Below are 13,941 nucleotides of genomic sequence, written 5' to 3' on the forward strand. Positions count from 1 at the left end.
GAAGTCCCCATGTGCCCCGTTTTGGCTTCCAGGTAAGTGCAGGGAGGTCTATTAGGCCCCAAACAGGGTGTGGGGGGTGTGGCGTGGCCTCTCTGCAGCCTGTTTTTGCTCCCAAGGGGCTGCAGGGAGGCCTACTAGGCCCAAAAGGGGCGTGTGGGAGTACGGTGTGCCCCTGCGGCCGGTTTTTGCTCCTGGGGGTGTGCAGGAGGCAGAGTGCTGCCTGGTCCACCCCCTGGCCATGATCACCATAACCGCGCCCACCGAGCCAGTCATTAGGGCAAAGGTTGTTAAATTATTTGAATCCCAGCACTGAACTATCCGTTTCTCCCAATTTTGGAAAATAGTCAAAGTATAAATAATCAAACAATAAGACAATGTCTAGAGAAGATCTAGAAGAGGACAGAAAATGTGGACTATTTACAGCAATTCCTAATTCTGAGTTACTTAGAAATATACCCTATACTTCAGATATATTTGTTGATTATCGCTGTATTGCCAATCTGCATGTTACTGACTATTTTTTCTGATGAGAGCAATGTGAAAGCAATGCCATGAATAACAGCTTCATCTCTTATTAGGCTAGGGCCTTCTGTTTGATTTATTTTGTGTATATTCACAGTGCTCTCTAAATAGCTTAAATTCTGCTTCAGCATACTTGAATCGATGCTATTTACCTTTCCCCAGGACCAAACATTCCCAAGACTAAACAGAATGGACTTTTGTCCAAATAGCAGTTTTGGAAACTAGAAAGGCCATTCCGGAGCACAGTCCTAAAGACAGTTACAAAGTCTTTCCTTTTTTTTTCTTTTTGTCAAACCAAGATTTCGTTCTTTCTCTAATACAGTAATACGAGAGTTCGCAATACAAGGAAGAGTACTGAAGTTGAAAGATAGCAATTGGCATTGTATCCCTTACTAAGCCATTGCTTGCTAACTATATTAAGTAAATATGTTGTATTGACAAAAAAAATACTAAATAAATCACTTTTACAAATTACTATGATTAGCTTTATATAATGTGTGAATTCAGCAATAAATTGCCACTAAGTCATTATTTGAATCATGCTTTATTGATTATGTCAAATCAGTAATATTCACATAAATCACGGTTTACAAAAACAATAACTGACTTTATTTTAAAAATATGTAGTTATTACCAGTATTTGTTAGATTTATATCTTAGTTGCTCTCCAGACACTCTACGCCAGGGATCACCAACCTTTCGGACCTCAGGGACCACTAAATTCATAATTTTAAATCCCACGGACCACTAATATGATCTGCCTAATGACTGGGTGTGTGGGCATGGCTAGGTGGTCATGTGACTGGGTGGGTGTGGCCAACTCGATATCACTCATGTCAAGAGGCGCCTCGTCAGCCTCTACTCACCCCTCCCAGCCACTCCTCTGACCGAGAAGGAGGCTCAGTAGAAACACCTCACTGAGGACTATGAGCATAGGCTTTCCAAGCAAAAGAAGACCTGTGGGAGTGAAAGGCCAGGTACTGGTGCCTGGAGGTTCAGTGGGCTGAGATGGTCAGCCAGTTCCACGCCATGATGCAGTCCCACTGGAACAAGATCCTCCGGCTCTTCGCCACCAGTGGCACTTCCCTCCAGCCTTTGCCCAAAGCCCAGCATCAGGAGGCTGAAGCAGACTCCAAGTTGGAATTTCTGCCCCCCTCTGACCCACACAAAAAGACCCCAAAGGGGGAGACTCTGCAGCAACCCAAACATTCATTGCACGTATCTGTTCCAGGGGCTGTAGTTTGAGGACCCCTAATTTAGTGCAATATAAAAAATGCAAATAATTTTTCTGCGGACCATCAAAATTTTCTCATGGACCACCCAAATTTTGTCACGGACCACCAGTGGTCCACGGACCACCAGTTGGTGACCACTGCTCTAAGCTACTTATATGGCAGTCTCCTTCATTTTATCACCAGCACAATAAATACAGTAGGTGAAATAGTTTGGACTGAGATAGGGTGAATGGTAAAGATTTATATTGCAGGCATAGTACAAGTGACATGCTGCTAATTTCATCATTTCAAGATCAGGTAGCAGCTACAGACCTCGTCCCATCTCTCATTAAGTTCCAACCAAAATTCACCAGTCCATGTACTTCAATGCCGCCATTTTAACTAAGATTAGAAACCAGCTTTTGAAGTGACGGTTATGCATTGTAACACTAAAAGAAGGAAAGTATTTGTGCTATAACAGAGAGGGGAAAGAAGCTAATAAGCCCACTGTGCACTTCTGTGATTAATGCCAGAATTATGGCTTTAGAAAGTTATAGAATAATGCAAGATCAAAACAGGGAGCTGATGTCATTTTTTTTCGTTGTCTGCAAAGATACTCGAGATCTGTATGAGGCTTTTCTAAGAGCCCAAATGCCAGTTTTTTACATTACTGTGGTTAGAACTTGCATAACTCTGTTGACTGCTTAAAATCTTCAGTGTTCAGATACATGAATGCTTTTTACTGTGTGTCGTCTGTGAAAAAAAGAAAAATGAGTTAAAGTTTTATGGTAGTGCAAGAGATCAAGATTCGTATTCTTAGCAATTGTAATAATATAAGTGGTAGCAGACGCATTTTATTAGTATTAGAAACTATTATTAAAGCAGCATATAGACCTAAGTAAACAAAAAAGCTGTGCCATCAGATTAACGTACCAAAAATAAGAAAAATAACATTAAACCTACAGTGAATTATATCAGAAGAAAATGTGCATATTTTAACTGGAAAAACTGGCCTGCGTATATCTGTTATTTGTGGTTTTAATTAAAAACAGCAATGATAAGACTGGGAAATGGGGCTGAAGAGAGAGGCATAAATTCCATATTTTGGGATATATTTGGGATCACCATCAAAAACACAATATCTCTTATGAGGTCATCTTAGTAGTAGAGAGTGACATACCTTTAGAGTATAGCCAGGATATGTTGGGTAAAATTGGTCTTTCAGATAACCTGTTTCCAAGCTATTAAAACCCGGGCTTTGAACTAACTTGGAAATACCTTGATATATATCAGGCGTCTCCAACCTTGGTCCCTTTAAGACTTGTGGACTTCAACTCCCAGAGTCCCAGCTTTGCTGGCTGAGGAACTCTGGGAGTTGAAGTCCACAAGTCTTAAAGGGACCAAGGTTGGAGACCCCTGATATAGAGGACAATGTCTTTAGATCTTCTGACTCACAGCAGCAATTAGGCAGCCATATATAACAGAAGAGCATATATGTAGCTCAGAATTGTATTGTGGAGTCTCTGGTGTTCTCTGAGCTTGGTTGTTTGCTTGTTTCATTATCCAATTAGGTAAACTCATCAATGCAAGTGAGCATAGGATTTTCTTTCACGCACCGCCAGTGTTTGTGTGTGTGTGGCTATCTCGTTGGTAGTTCCTTGGTTGGGGTATTGTTCTTTGCTTGTTTGTCTGGTTTTAATCCTTTCTTATCTGGGTGTTAGCTGCTGATCTTTTTTGTTTTCTTCTTAGATTTTTTTATTATTATTATTTCTTCTTGTGAACGGTGTGTAAATGTGGATGTCTCTAGGTGTCTATTGATGGCTGATTTGTCTGAATGCCAAGTTTCCAAGAATTCCCTAGCATTTTTTTTGGATATAGCTTGGTTAGGGATTCTCACAATTTCCCATTTAAAATGGTGGTTGACTCTCTCCATGTATTGTCAGGCTGAAAGTTTTCATCTTGTCTTTTGACTGCTAGTTGATGTTTATGGATGAGCTCTGCTAGTCTTCTGCCTATCTGTCCTATATAGTAGCTGTTACAGTCCTTATACCATGCATTATAGACGATTTCTGTTTTTTCTTCTTGGGTTACTGGTCTTTTGATTTATTTAAAATGTTCGGGAGAGCTGTAGTTGGTCTGTGTGCTACAGTGATAACATGTGGTTCTAATAATCTGCTGGTTGTTTCTGAGTTGTTTTTGATTTATGTCAGTGTTATCCTTTTCATAGCTTGTGTTGGTTGTGCTGTAGTGGGATGACTGGATTGAAGTAAATTTTTTGATAAAGTTGTGGGGATATATATTTTGTTGGAACATGTATAGGTGGTCCATTTCCTTTTTCTGGTGTTGTGAGTTGCTGAAATGTAATGTATTTGTCTGAACAGTGTTCTCGCACAACTGCTCTTATGGGAGGTTGCTTTGTTATTTGATAATGGAGCAGTAAATTGGTGTGTTGTTTTTTACTAGATATATGACATCTAAGTTGCCTTCAAAGAGAGGGCCATAGTGGAGCCATCCTTCCAAGGTTGGTAAAATGAGGACCCAGATTGTTGTGGGCAATATGCTGACTCTGCAAAACTGCTTAGAGAGGGCTGTAAAACACTGTAAAGTGGTATATAAGTCTAAGTGTTATTGCTATAACACTGATTGCATCTGACATCAAAGTCTTTTCTAGCTATTCCACTACAAAATCATAAACCTATCTGACTGCACAAATCCGAAGAAGGAAGATAGAATCTGTCCCCTTTTTTGTGTCTTTTCTTTTCCTTTCCTTTTTTTCAATTTACTTTACTACATTTCCTTTCTATTTGTTATGTATGTAAAATCTTTCAAAGGACTGAAGAAATCTTGATAATTAGAAAGAGCTCGAATGTTCTGTATTTCCTTGCTGCCATCGTGTGGTTGTTTGGAGTTTTGCAGCAGAGGTGGGTTTCAGCAGGTTCTGACCAGTTCTGGAGAACCGGTAATGGAAATTTTGAGTAGTTCGGAGAACCGGTAGTAAAAATTCTGACTGGGCCCACCCCCATCTATTCTCTGCTTCCCAAGTCCCAGCTGATTGGGGGGAAATTGGGATTTTGCAGTATCCTTCCCCTGGAGTGGGGTGGGAATGGAGATTTTACAGTATCCTTCCCCTTCCATGCCCACCAAGCCATGCCACGCCCACCATGCCATGCCCGCCATGCCACACCCACCGAACCGATAGTAAAAAATTTTGAAACCCACCATTGCTTTGCAGCCCAGGTAAGTGACTCTAGTCGTGAGTGTTAGACCTATCGGAGTTTAAGAACGTTCTAATCAAGAAGAATGCTCCAACACTGGAAGTTTTTAAAAAGATGTTGAATAAGTGTTGTCTGAAGTAGCATAGTTTCCTGCCTAAGCAGGGGGTTCAGCTAGAAGACCTCCAAGGTCCCTTCCAACTCTGTTCTGCTATTCTATTCTATTCTATTCTATTCTATTCTATTCTATTCTATTCTATTCTATTCTAATAAGTTCTAATATTTCTGCCACATCAGGTAGCAGTGAGCCCACGATCATTCCTAAATTACAAAGCTATGATATCATGATTCAAGATCAACAAACTTCCTACCCATAGATTTCCTAAATTAAGTCTTAGTTGGTTATCTTCTATTTATCAGCAGATATTTAGGATCCAGTCAGAATGTCAGAAGGAGGGGGGGTGTTTTATTTATTTTCTTTATTTTTTCTGGGAAAGGTTAAGGAAAACTTAGCAGGATGACCATTCGAAGTCACAATGGCATTGAAAAAGGTGACTTATGACTGGTCCATGTACTTACAACTGTTTCAGCATTACCACAGTCATGTGATTAAAATTCAGGTGATTGGTAACTAGAATTTATTTATGATGGTTGCAGCACCCCAGGGCCCTGTGATCATTACTGGCAACCTTCCCAAGCAGCTTTTGACAAGCAAAGTCAATGGGGGAAAGCCAGTTTCACTTAATGACTATGTGATTCTCTTAATAGCTGCAGTGATTCTCTTAACAATAATGGCAAATGGTCATAAAATTAGGCACTGTTAACTGAGAGAGAAAGGAATAGAAATTCTGGTACCAATTGTGATCAAAAGTCAAGGTCTATCTGCATTCATGAAAGAGGAAGAAAGGGAGGGAGGGAGGGAGGGAGGGAGAAAGAAAGAGAGAGAGAGAGAGAATGAGACAGAGAGAAAAGAAAGAACAAGAGAAAGGAAAGAAAGAGAGAAAGGAAAGAAAGAAGGAGAAAGGAAAGAAAGAGAGAGAAAGAAAAGAGAGAGAGAGAGGGAGAGAGAGAGAGGGAGAGAGGGAGAAAGAAAGCGAGAAAGAAAGAGCAAGAGAGAGAGAGAGAGAAAGAGAGCGAGAGAAAGAAAGAAACAGAGAGAGAGAAAGAGAGAGAGAGTAGGCACATATAGGAATGGATATAATAGAGGAAAGTATAGCACACAGAATTAATAGAAATGGGTTCATACTTTGTAGCAAAGTGACAAGTTGGTTTCCACATAGTACAATGTCTGAACTTATCCACTGTGGATTGTAAACTATAGTTTGCAGCTCATTGTTATATGTGATACTCCATGCTTGCTTAATAAATGAGGGTATACTGCAATGTTTATAATATAGTAATAATAACAACAGAGTTGGAAGGGACCTTGGAGGCCTTCTAGTCCAACCCCCTGCCCAGGCAGGAAACCCTACACCATCTCAGTCAGATGGTTATCCAACATTGTCTTAAAAATTTCCAGTGTTGGAGCATTCACAACTTCTGCAGGCAAGTTGTTCCATTTATTGATTGTTCTAACTGTCAGGAAATTTCTCCTTAGTTCTAAGTTGCTTCTTTCCTTGATCAGTTTCCACCCATTGCTTCTTGTTCTACCCTCAGGTGCTTTGGAGAACAGCCCGACTCCCTCTTCTTTGTGGTAACCCCTGAGATATTGGAACACTGTTGTCATGTCTCCCCTAGTCCTTCTTTTTGTTAAACTAGACATACTGAGTTCCTGCAACCGTTCTTCATATGTTTTAGTCTCCAGTCCCCTAATCATCTTTGTTGCTCTTCTCTGCACTCTTTCTAGAGTCTCAGCATCTTTTTTACATTGTGGCGACCAAAACTGAATGCAGTATTCCAGGTGTGGCCTTACCAAGGCATTATAAAGTGGCACTAACACTTCACGTGATCTTGTTTCTATCCCTCTGTTTGAACCTTGCTAGATCTTTAACCAAAATCTTTACTATTGATCTCACCCCATTCCTAAGAGGTCTATAAGGGGCGTGCATAAGAGCACAAACGTGCCTACCGTTCCTGTCCTACTGTTTCCTTTCATTATATCCAATTTATATAGTTATTACATGCTTATATTCATATATATGCTTATATGTTATATAGTTGCTTCATGCTTATGCTTATGTATGCTGTTATGACAAATAAATAAATAAATAAATAAATAATTTCCCTAACCTGGTATTGTCCAGATCTCTTGGAACAATTTGCAGAATTCCCAGACAACATGGTTACAAATTACAGACAATTAGCTTACTATGGTATAACCCCCTGGTTCTCAACCTCTACCCTTCATACTGCCCTTCTCAACCTCTATTGTTATTTGATGTCCCTCAAAAATCTGTTGCATTCATAATTTGTCTGGTGAAAAATAATGATTTTTCTCAGTGCGTTGAAAGTGGCATGATAGCCGGTGATTGCTCATAGTCTGTATATTTTTTTCTTTTGCCCCAGTCTCTTTGTCTCTGGTCAAATAAAATGCCAGAATTCAAAATCACATTCCCAGATGTTTTATCGCCAGTATCATTTTTAGACATGCAACCAAGCTGTTTTAATACTAAACCTCTAACAATATAAAGCATTCTTGTGATGAACACGTAAGTTATTTTCACACCAGCTAAACATCCTATGACTAGTTGGTTGGTCCATTTTATTACATATTTTTATTGCAACTCTTTGTTGGTTATACATTGAGTAACAGTGAAGCAATAAACTTTGAAATGCAAGCACTAATTGTATCATTCCCCCACAGGAAGGCTGACAGGCATTTCTGGGCTCAGATATAGATACTTTGCAATAGCCCAGGCACGCAAACCCTCACACAGTCAAAAGAGATTTGAAAGAAAAAAGTTTTACCTGGAGAGATTGTATGCATCCTTATGAAATATGTAAATATTTTTCTATGAGGCTTATCCTTTGCTTTAAGGATCCATTATAATACAGAGAAATCCAAAACAAACAAACTGCTAAGAAAAGCTCATGTTTAAGATCACTGAGCACGATTTGTAATCCTATGCACAGTTGACTGAGTGTAAGCTTCGCTGAACTCATTTCTGACTATAAATTCACCCCAGGAACCTTACATAAGGTAACTGAAGTGCAACTGTTAACTTAAAACTGAAAATACAGGCAATCATAGGCATCCAAAAAGAAGTCACAAAAGACATCATATCCCATGTTGTTGCAAGATGCCTTTCATGAGTGATAATGTGGCCGTCAAAAATCATCACACTAATGACACAAATTATATAGAGTTTGCAGCAGGTAGGTCATACTCATATGCTGCAAATATTGCACATATGTAATGTGCCTCACTTACAGGATAATATCGCAATGACCATGACATCATTTGCATCTTCCCCGCATTCATATAAGGCATTTTGCCACAAAGTGCAAACATTTAAACTCCTGGCAAGAAGTAGGAATCCCACCAAAGAAAAAGAGAGAAACCAATGTCTGCTCTGTTATCTGGCTCTCTTTGGGATAATGTACCCTGAAAAACATTAAAACTTAAAAGCCTCATTATTACCAAATTGTTATTGCCACACCAAGAAGGGGCATCAAATATTCTCCTGCAGATGGGATGGGATGGGATGGGATGGGATGGGATGGGATGGGATGGGATGGGATGGGATGGGATGGGATGGGATGGGACGGAATAGAACGGAATGGAACGGAACAGAACGGAATGGAACAGAACAGAACAGAATAGGCTTTATTTGGCTAAATATGATTAGATACACAAGGAATTTGTCTCCAGCGCATAAGCTCTCAGTGTACATGCAAAACAACTGAGTAATATCATAACAATGATACCAGGAAGAGAAAGTTGTAGAAAAGAAGAGGAGGATAATATTAATACAGCCCTACTGTATAGGTAACTATTCTTAGACATAAGACAGTACTGTGGGAATTAGATGTTCAGCAGAGCGAGCGATTAGGTGTTCCTGTAGATCAAGGATAGTCAACCTTTTTATACCTACCATCCATTTTTGTATCTCTGTTAGTAGTAAAATTTTCTAACCGCCCTCCGGTTCCACAGTAATGTGCCATGTATCGTCATCTGCGCATGCCTCGCGCATTGTGGATTGGGTTGGGGGGGGGCACCGGCTACCAGCTCTGCTTGTCTGTTACAGCTGGGTGGTGTGGGGGGAGATGCACAAGCTACTCTGGGATGAGGCTCGTTTGTTTGCGGTTGCACTATAGCACCATTTAGTTTCACTTACGTAACGTGAACTAAACTTATACACCGGGGATTCAAATAGTATATTTTCAGAAATTTAAATTGTCATGGGGAATTTTATGAAAACCTAATGAAAATGTTTTTAAATAATGCTATGAATTTTTTTTTAAAAGTCAATTAAATAAAAAAAAAAGGAAAGTGCTTCAGTATCGGATAAAACTCCTACCACCCACCATGAAAGCTGGAACGCCCACTAGTGGGCAGTAGGTACCAGGTTGACTACCACTGCTGTAGATGATGTCCCTGGTCCAGGATTAGGAAAACCCGAATCAGGTCCATTTCAGTCAACGATTGCTTGTGAATGGTTTTGAAACTATCACCTGTCCTCCATTTCACAGGGACGTTGAAGCCAGCAGAGAAAGTGCTGTACTAACCACTAAAAGTTCTGACAGAAAGGTGGACATAGTGTAGGAAATTCTGGTCCCAAGTGTGGTCATAAGTCAAGAACTAGTTGTATTCAAGGAAGTGACTTGGACAAACACAACTACTCTGTTCAGACTGACTTGATTGATACACACTTTTGATCAGCCTCCTATAAGTGACATTTTACTTACCCAAGTCACATTCCGATGAAATAGCATAAGAACTATCCATAATGGTCAGGGACATCTGCAAAGGGTGTGTGTGTATCAAAAACAGTCAATGTCAATTGTGTGTGTCAAAAACAGTCAATTATGTCTATGGAGCATGTCCATGGAGATTCTCAGTCATCCAGATCATGGTTGTCCCAAAGTTGTTTTTTCAAGAGGCAACTGGACTTTCTGGTTTTTCTCTGAAGACTTTTCACTTCTCATCCAAGAAGCTTCTTCAGCTCAATGAACAGTGGTTAAGCAAACCATAATTTGGCAGGTTTACGTTGCTTTCATGTACATAAAAATAGCCAGAGATTTGATCATGCAGGGGAAGATGCCATCTTGTTGGAAAGAATGAAAAGAAGGACTAGGGGAGACATGATAGCAGTGTTCCAATATCTCAGGGGTTACCACAAAGAAGAGGGAGTCGGGCTGTTCTCCAAAGTACCTGAGGGCAGAACAAGAAGCAATGGGTGGAAACTGATCAAGGAAAGAAGCAACTTAGAACTAAGGATAAATTTCCTGACAGTTAGAACAATTAATAAGTGGAACGACTTGCCTGCAGAAGTTGTGAATGCTCCAACACTGGAAATTTTTAAGAAAATGTTGGATAGCCATTTGTCTGAAATGGTGTAGGGTTTCCTATCTCGGCAGGGGGTTGAACTAGAAGACCTCCAAGGTCCCTTCCAACTCTGTTGTTATATTATGTTATGTTATGTTATGTTATGTTATGTTATGTTATGTTATGTTATGTTATGTTATGTTATGTTATGTTATGTTATGTTGGGTTTTTTTGACCCATTCTGCAGATGCCCCTCTCTATTGCCCTCCCTTGAAATTGTACTCTCTTTGTGATCGCTGTCAAGTAAAGAATATATTATCCAAATGTCTGTAAACCAGCGCAACCTTAACAGCTATCCTGTGGGAAGATGGCGAGATATTTGGAGATTACCACGAACATTTATGCTGAACTCCCAGGGAGATTTGTATTGATGAAAAAGGCATTGATGTTGCCAAGCCACTTGTAAATGAACCCAGTAGCAACATGTGGCAACCATGCACAATTACATCCAATTAGCCCTTGAAAACATTTCTTTAATAAGACATTCTTGAAGTATTTGGCTAGAACAGGCATTCTGATACTGTAAATGAGTGAAAATAATTCAGTGCACTAAGTTTAAACAGTTGTGGGAGGACTGAGCTTGAAGTATACAAGTACAACACAGCACAACACTTCACATAAATTGTTTGTGTAACCATAGTTCATTAAGTAAGTATATATTTCTGTCCTTTACTAATTCATGTTTTGGATAGAGCAGGGGTCTCCAACCTTGGTCCCTTTAAGACTTGTAGACTTCAACTCCCAGAGTTCCTCAGCCAGCTTTGCTGGCTGAGGGACTCTGGGAGTTGAAGTCCACAAGTCTTAAAGGGACCAAGGTTGAAGACCCCTGGGATAGAGAGAACCATTGGTTTGAAAGAGGGATAAAAAAATTCTATCTGTGTTAAAACTGAACACCCCTCCCTCAACGGAGGGGGCGGAATAAGACGTCACTTATCTCCAGTTTACAAAGTAGCCCTTGCAGCCGATCCAATAAGATTCCACAATTACACCCTGATTCAGGTGACCCTGAGGCAGAGGTGGCTTTCAGCAGGTTCTGACCATTTCTGGAGAACCAGTAGCGGAAATTTTGAGTAGTTCGGAGAACCGGTAGTAAAAATGCTGACTGGCCCAATCCCCATCTATTCTCTGCCTCCCAAGTCCCAGCTGATCAGGAGGAGATGGGGATTTTGCAGTAACCTTCCCCTGCCATGCCCACCAAGTCACGCCCACCAAGCCATGCCATGCCACGCCCACCAAGCCACGCCCACAGAACCCATAGTAAAAAAAATTGAAACCCACCATTGCCCTGAGGGCACAGATAAACCCCCAAAATGGCTTCAACAGTTCTGAGAGTGCTAATGACCAGATGACGGCAAAGAAATACAATCCTTCCATTCTCCCCCAACCCCACCCCATCCTATCAGAACTTATCCTTCCATCTCCCCACCATCAGAACTAATGAAGCTTCTTGGATGAGAAGCGAAACATTTTCTTCTTCTCCTCAAGGAAAAAAGAAAAACAATCCAGTTGTCTTTTGAAGAAAAAAAGCACCTTTGACTTCTGTCCTATTCTGACATAGTTCTATGCTATTAAAGCAATTTAATAGGGCTAGCATATCTGGCCTGGAAGAATCCCAGTGACTTTAGATAGCAACTTGTTTAAAAGTAAATTCTTTGCTGCCATCTTGAGGTCACTGGGAGTTTTGCAACATGTGAGTGAGAAGGTTTTAAGTTGTTCTGCTTCTTTCGGAAAATATATTTGGAACTCGTAGCAATGAATAGGAAACATTTAAAGATTTACACATTTTGTTGAGCTACCTCTGGTAAGCTTGAGGAATACATCAAATCCCTTAATTAATATAGTCACCTAAATGAAAGAAGAATCTGAACTTAAGCAGAAAAGTGTAGACAAAAATTCCTGGTTTCCCCATCTGTGAACCTATTTTGCTATTTTTATTTGGGGCCAATCCCCCCAAAATTGTTCTCTTCCCACAAAAGTGAATAGGGCAGACATTTGTTTTAAAATCCCTAATGTTCAAATAGGAGACGCACAAAACTGATTTTGTTTTTTGTTTTTTTGGTCATAGTACGCATTATGAGCTCTAGACTACAACTACTGTCTAGAAATACTGGTAGGATGTGTATGGCTTTACAAATGTCCCTGAATTAAAATTCCTTGAGTTTTCAGTCAGAATAGCCAATTGAAAGGAATGTTGAGGGCTGTAGTTTGGAAATACCTGGAAAATCTCACATTCCCATGCCTTTCTTATGTGAAAATATTGTATTATTAGCCCATGATTTGCCAGGGTTCAACATTATATCCTAAACCTACCTCTGATCCATCTAGTTTTAGACTGATGACAGGTTTATCTAGTCAGATATCATTCTGATTCGGCCTCTACTACTGTCTCCAGTTTCCAGGCCATCAATATTTGTCCCAATTCCAAAACCCATGCAATCCCACTGGAATTTTCATCCACCCAATTTTATCCACACTCACATAGAAATCCTTACATTGCTTCCTAAATAAATTGTTCTAAGACTTATTGAAAAAAAATGAAAGATTTTAAACACTTAAAATATTGCCATATCATTAAGCGGCATTGTTCATGTTGAATTATGTTTTACGTTCCCTTCTATTATTAGAATACATAGAAGGTAGGAGAGATTGCAAACATGCAGGTCTAAAATCCAGCTATGCTAATTAGGGGAAAGAACCCTATAAATTATACATGTGTTATATAATATATACTTTACATTATAAATTGTATTTACACTGCCTTCCATTAGCTTGCTGTCTCTTATAAAATCTGAGCTTAGTCAAAAGATCTATTGCCAAAGTTACCAACTTACTCCTGTATTATCTGCCTGTCCTTTTAGGTCCTTAATGGGACAGCTACCTCTAGTACTTTAAATATCAGCAGGAAATTCTATTCTATCTATGGAGAGACCATACTCAAGTATTTGCCACTGCAGTTGAGACTGGCTTCTTCCTCACTACATTTTAGAAAGGAGCTTAAATGTTTTAGATGGTTTCATGCTTAATTTTAATATTTCCAAAATTTAAATGGTTTTTAAAATGTATTTTACATACTACATGCACCCATGGAGACATATATAGATATAGATATATTCTCTGTAAGCTATTCAAAGCTATCCTAACAGCTTTGGATAGCTTACAAAGAATATATAAGCTACCCAAAACTGTTAGGACAGCAGGATACATACTGTATGTATTCATAAATAAGTCAACTTACATTAGTTTCCAGTTTTCCATTTCTTATCATATAGGAAGGTTGTCTTTGTGGTGTCACAGCAGTACTAGTATGATAGTATGTTGAACAACAAGGAAAATAAGTACAAATGGTGAGAGCAAACCTATCCAGATCAACCTAATTATTCTGAACTAATGTTTGTGCTACAGAACTTAATTTATACAGTCTTCACAGTTCATAACATTTATGAAAGTCCAGCAATGCAGTTTTAAAGGTGAATGTTAGAAATGACTGCAGGCTTCTGAATTGTAT

Source organism: Ahaetulla prasina, chromosome 2 (genome assembly GCF_028640845.1).
Source record: "Ahaetulla prasina isolate Xishuangbanna chromosome 2, ASM2864084v1, whole genome shotgun sequence".
Taxonomy (NCBI): domain Eukaryota; kingdom Metazoa; phylum Chordata; class Lepidosauria; order Squamata; family Colubridae; genus Ahaetulla; species Ahaetulla prasina.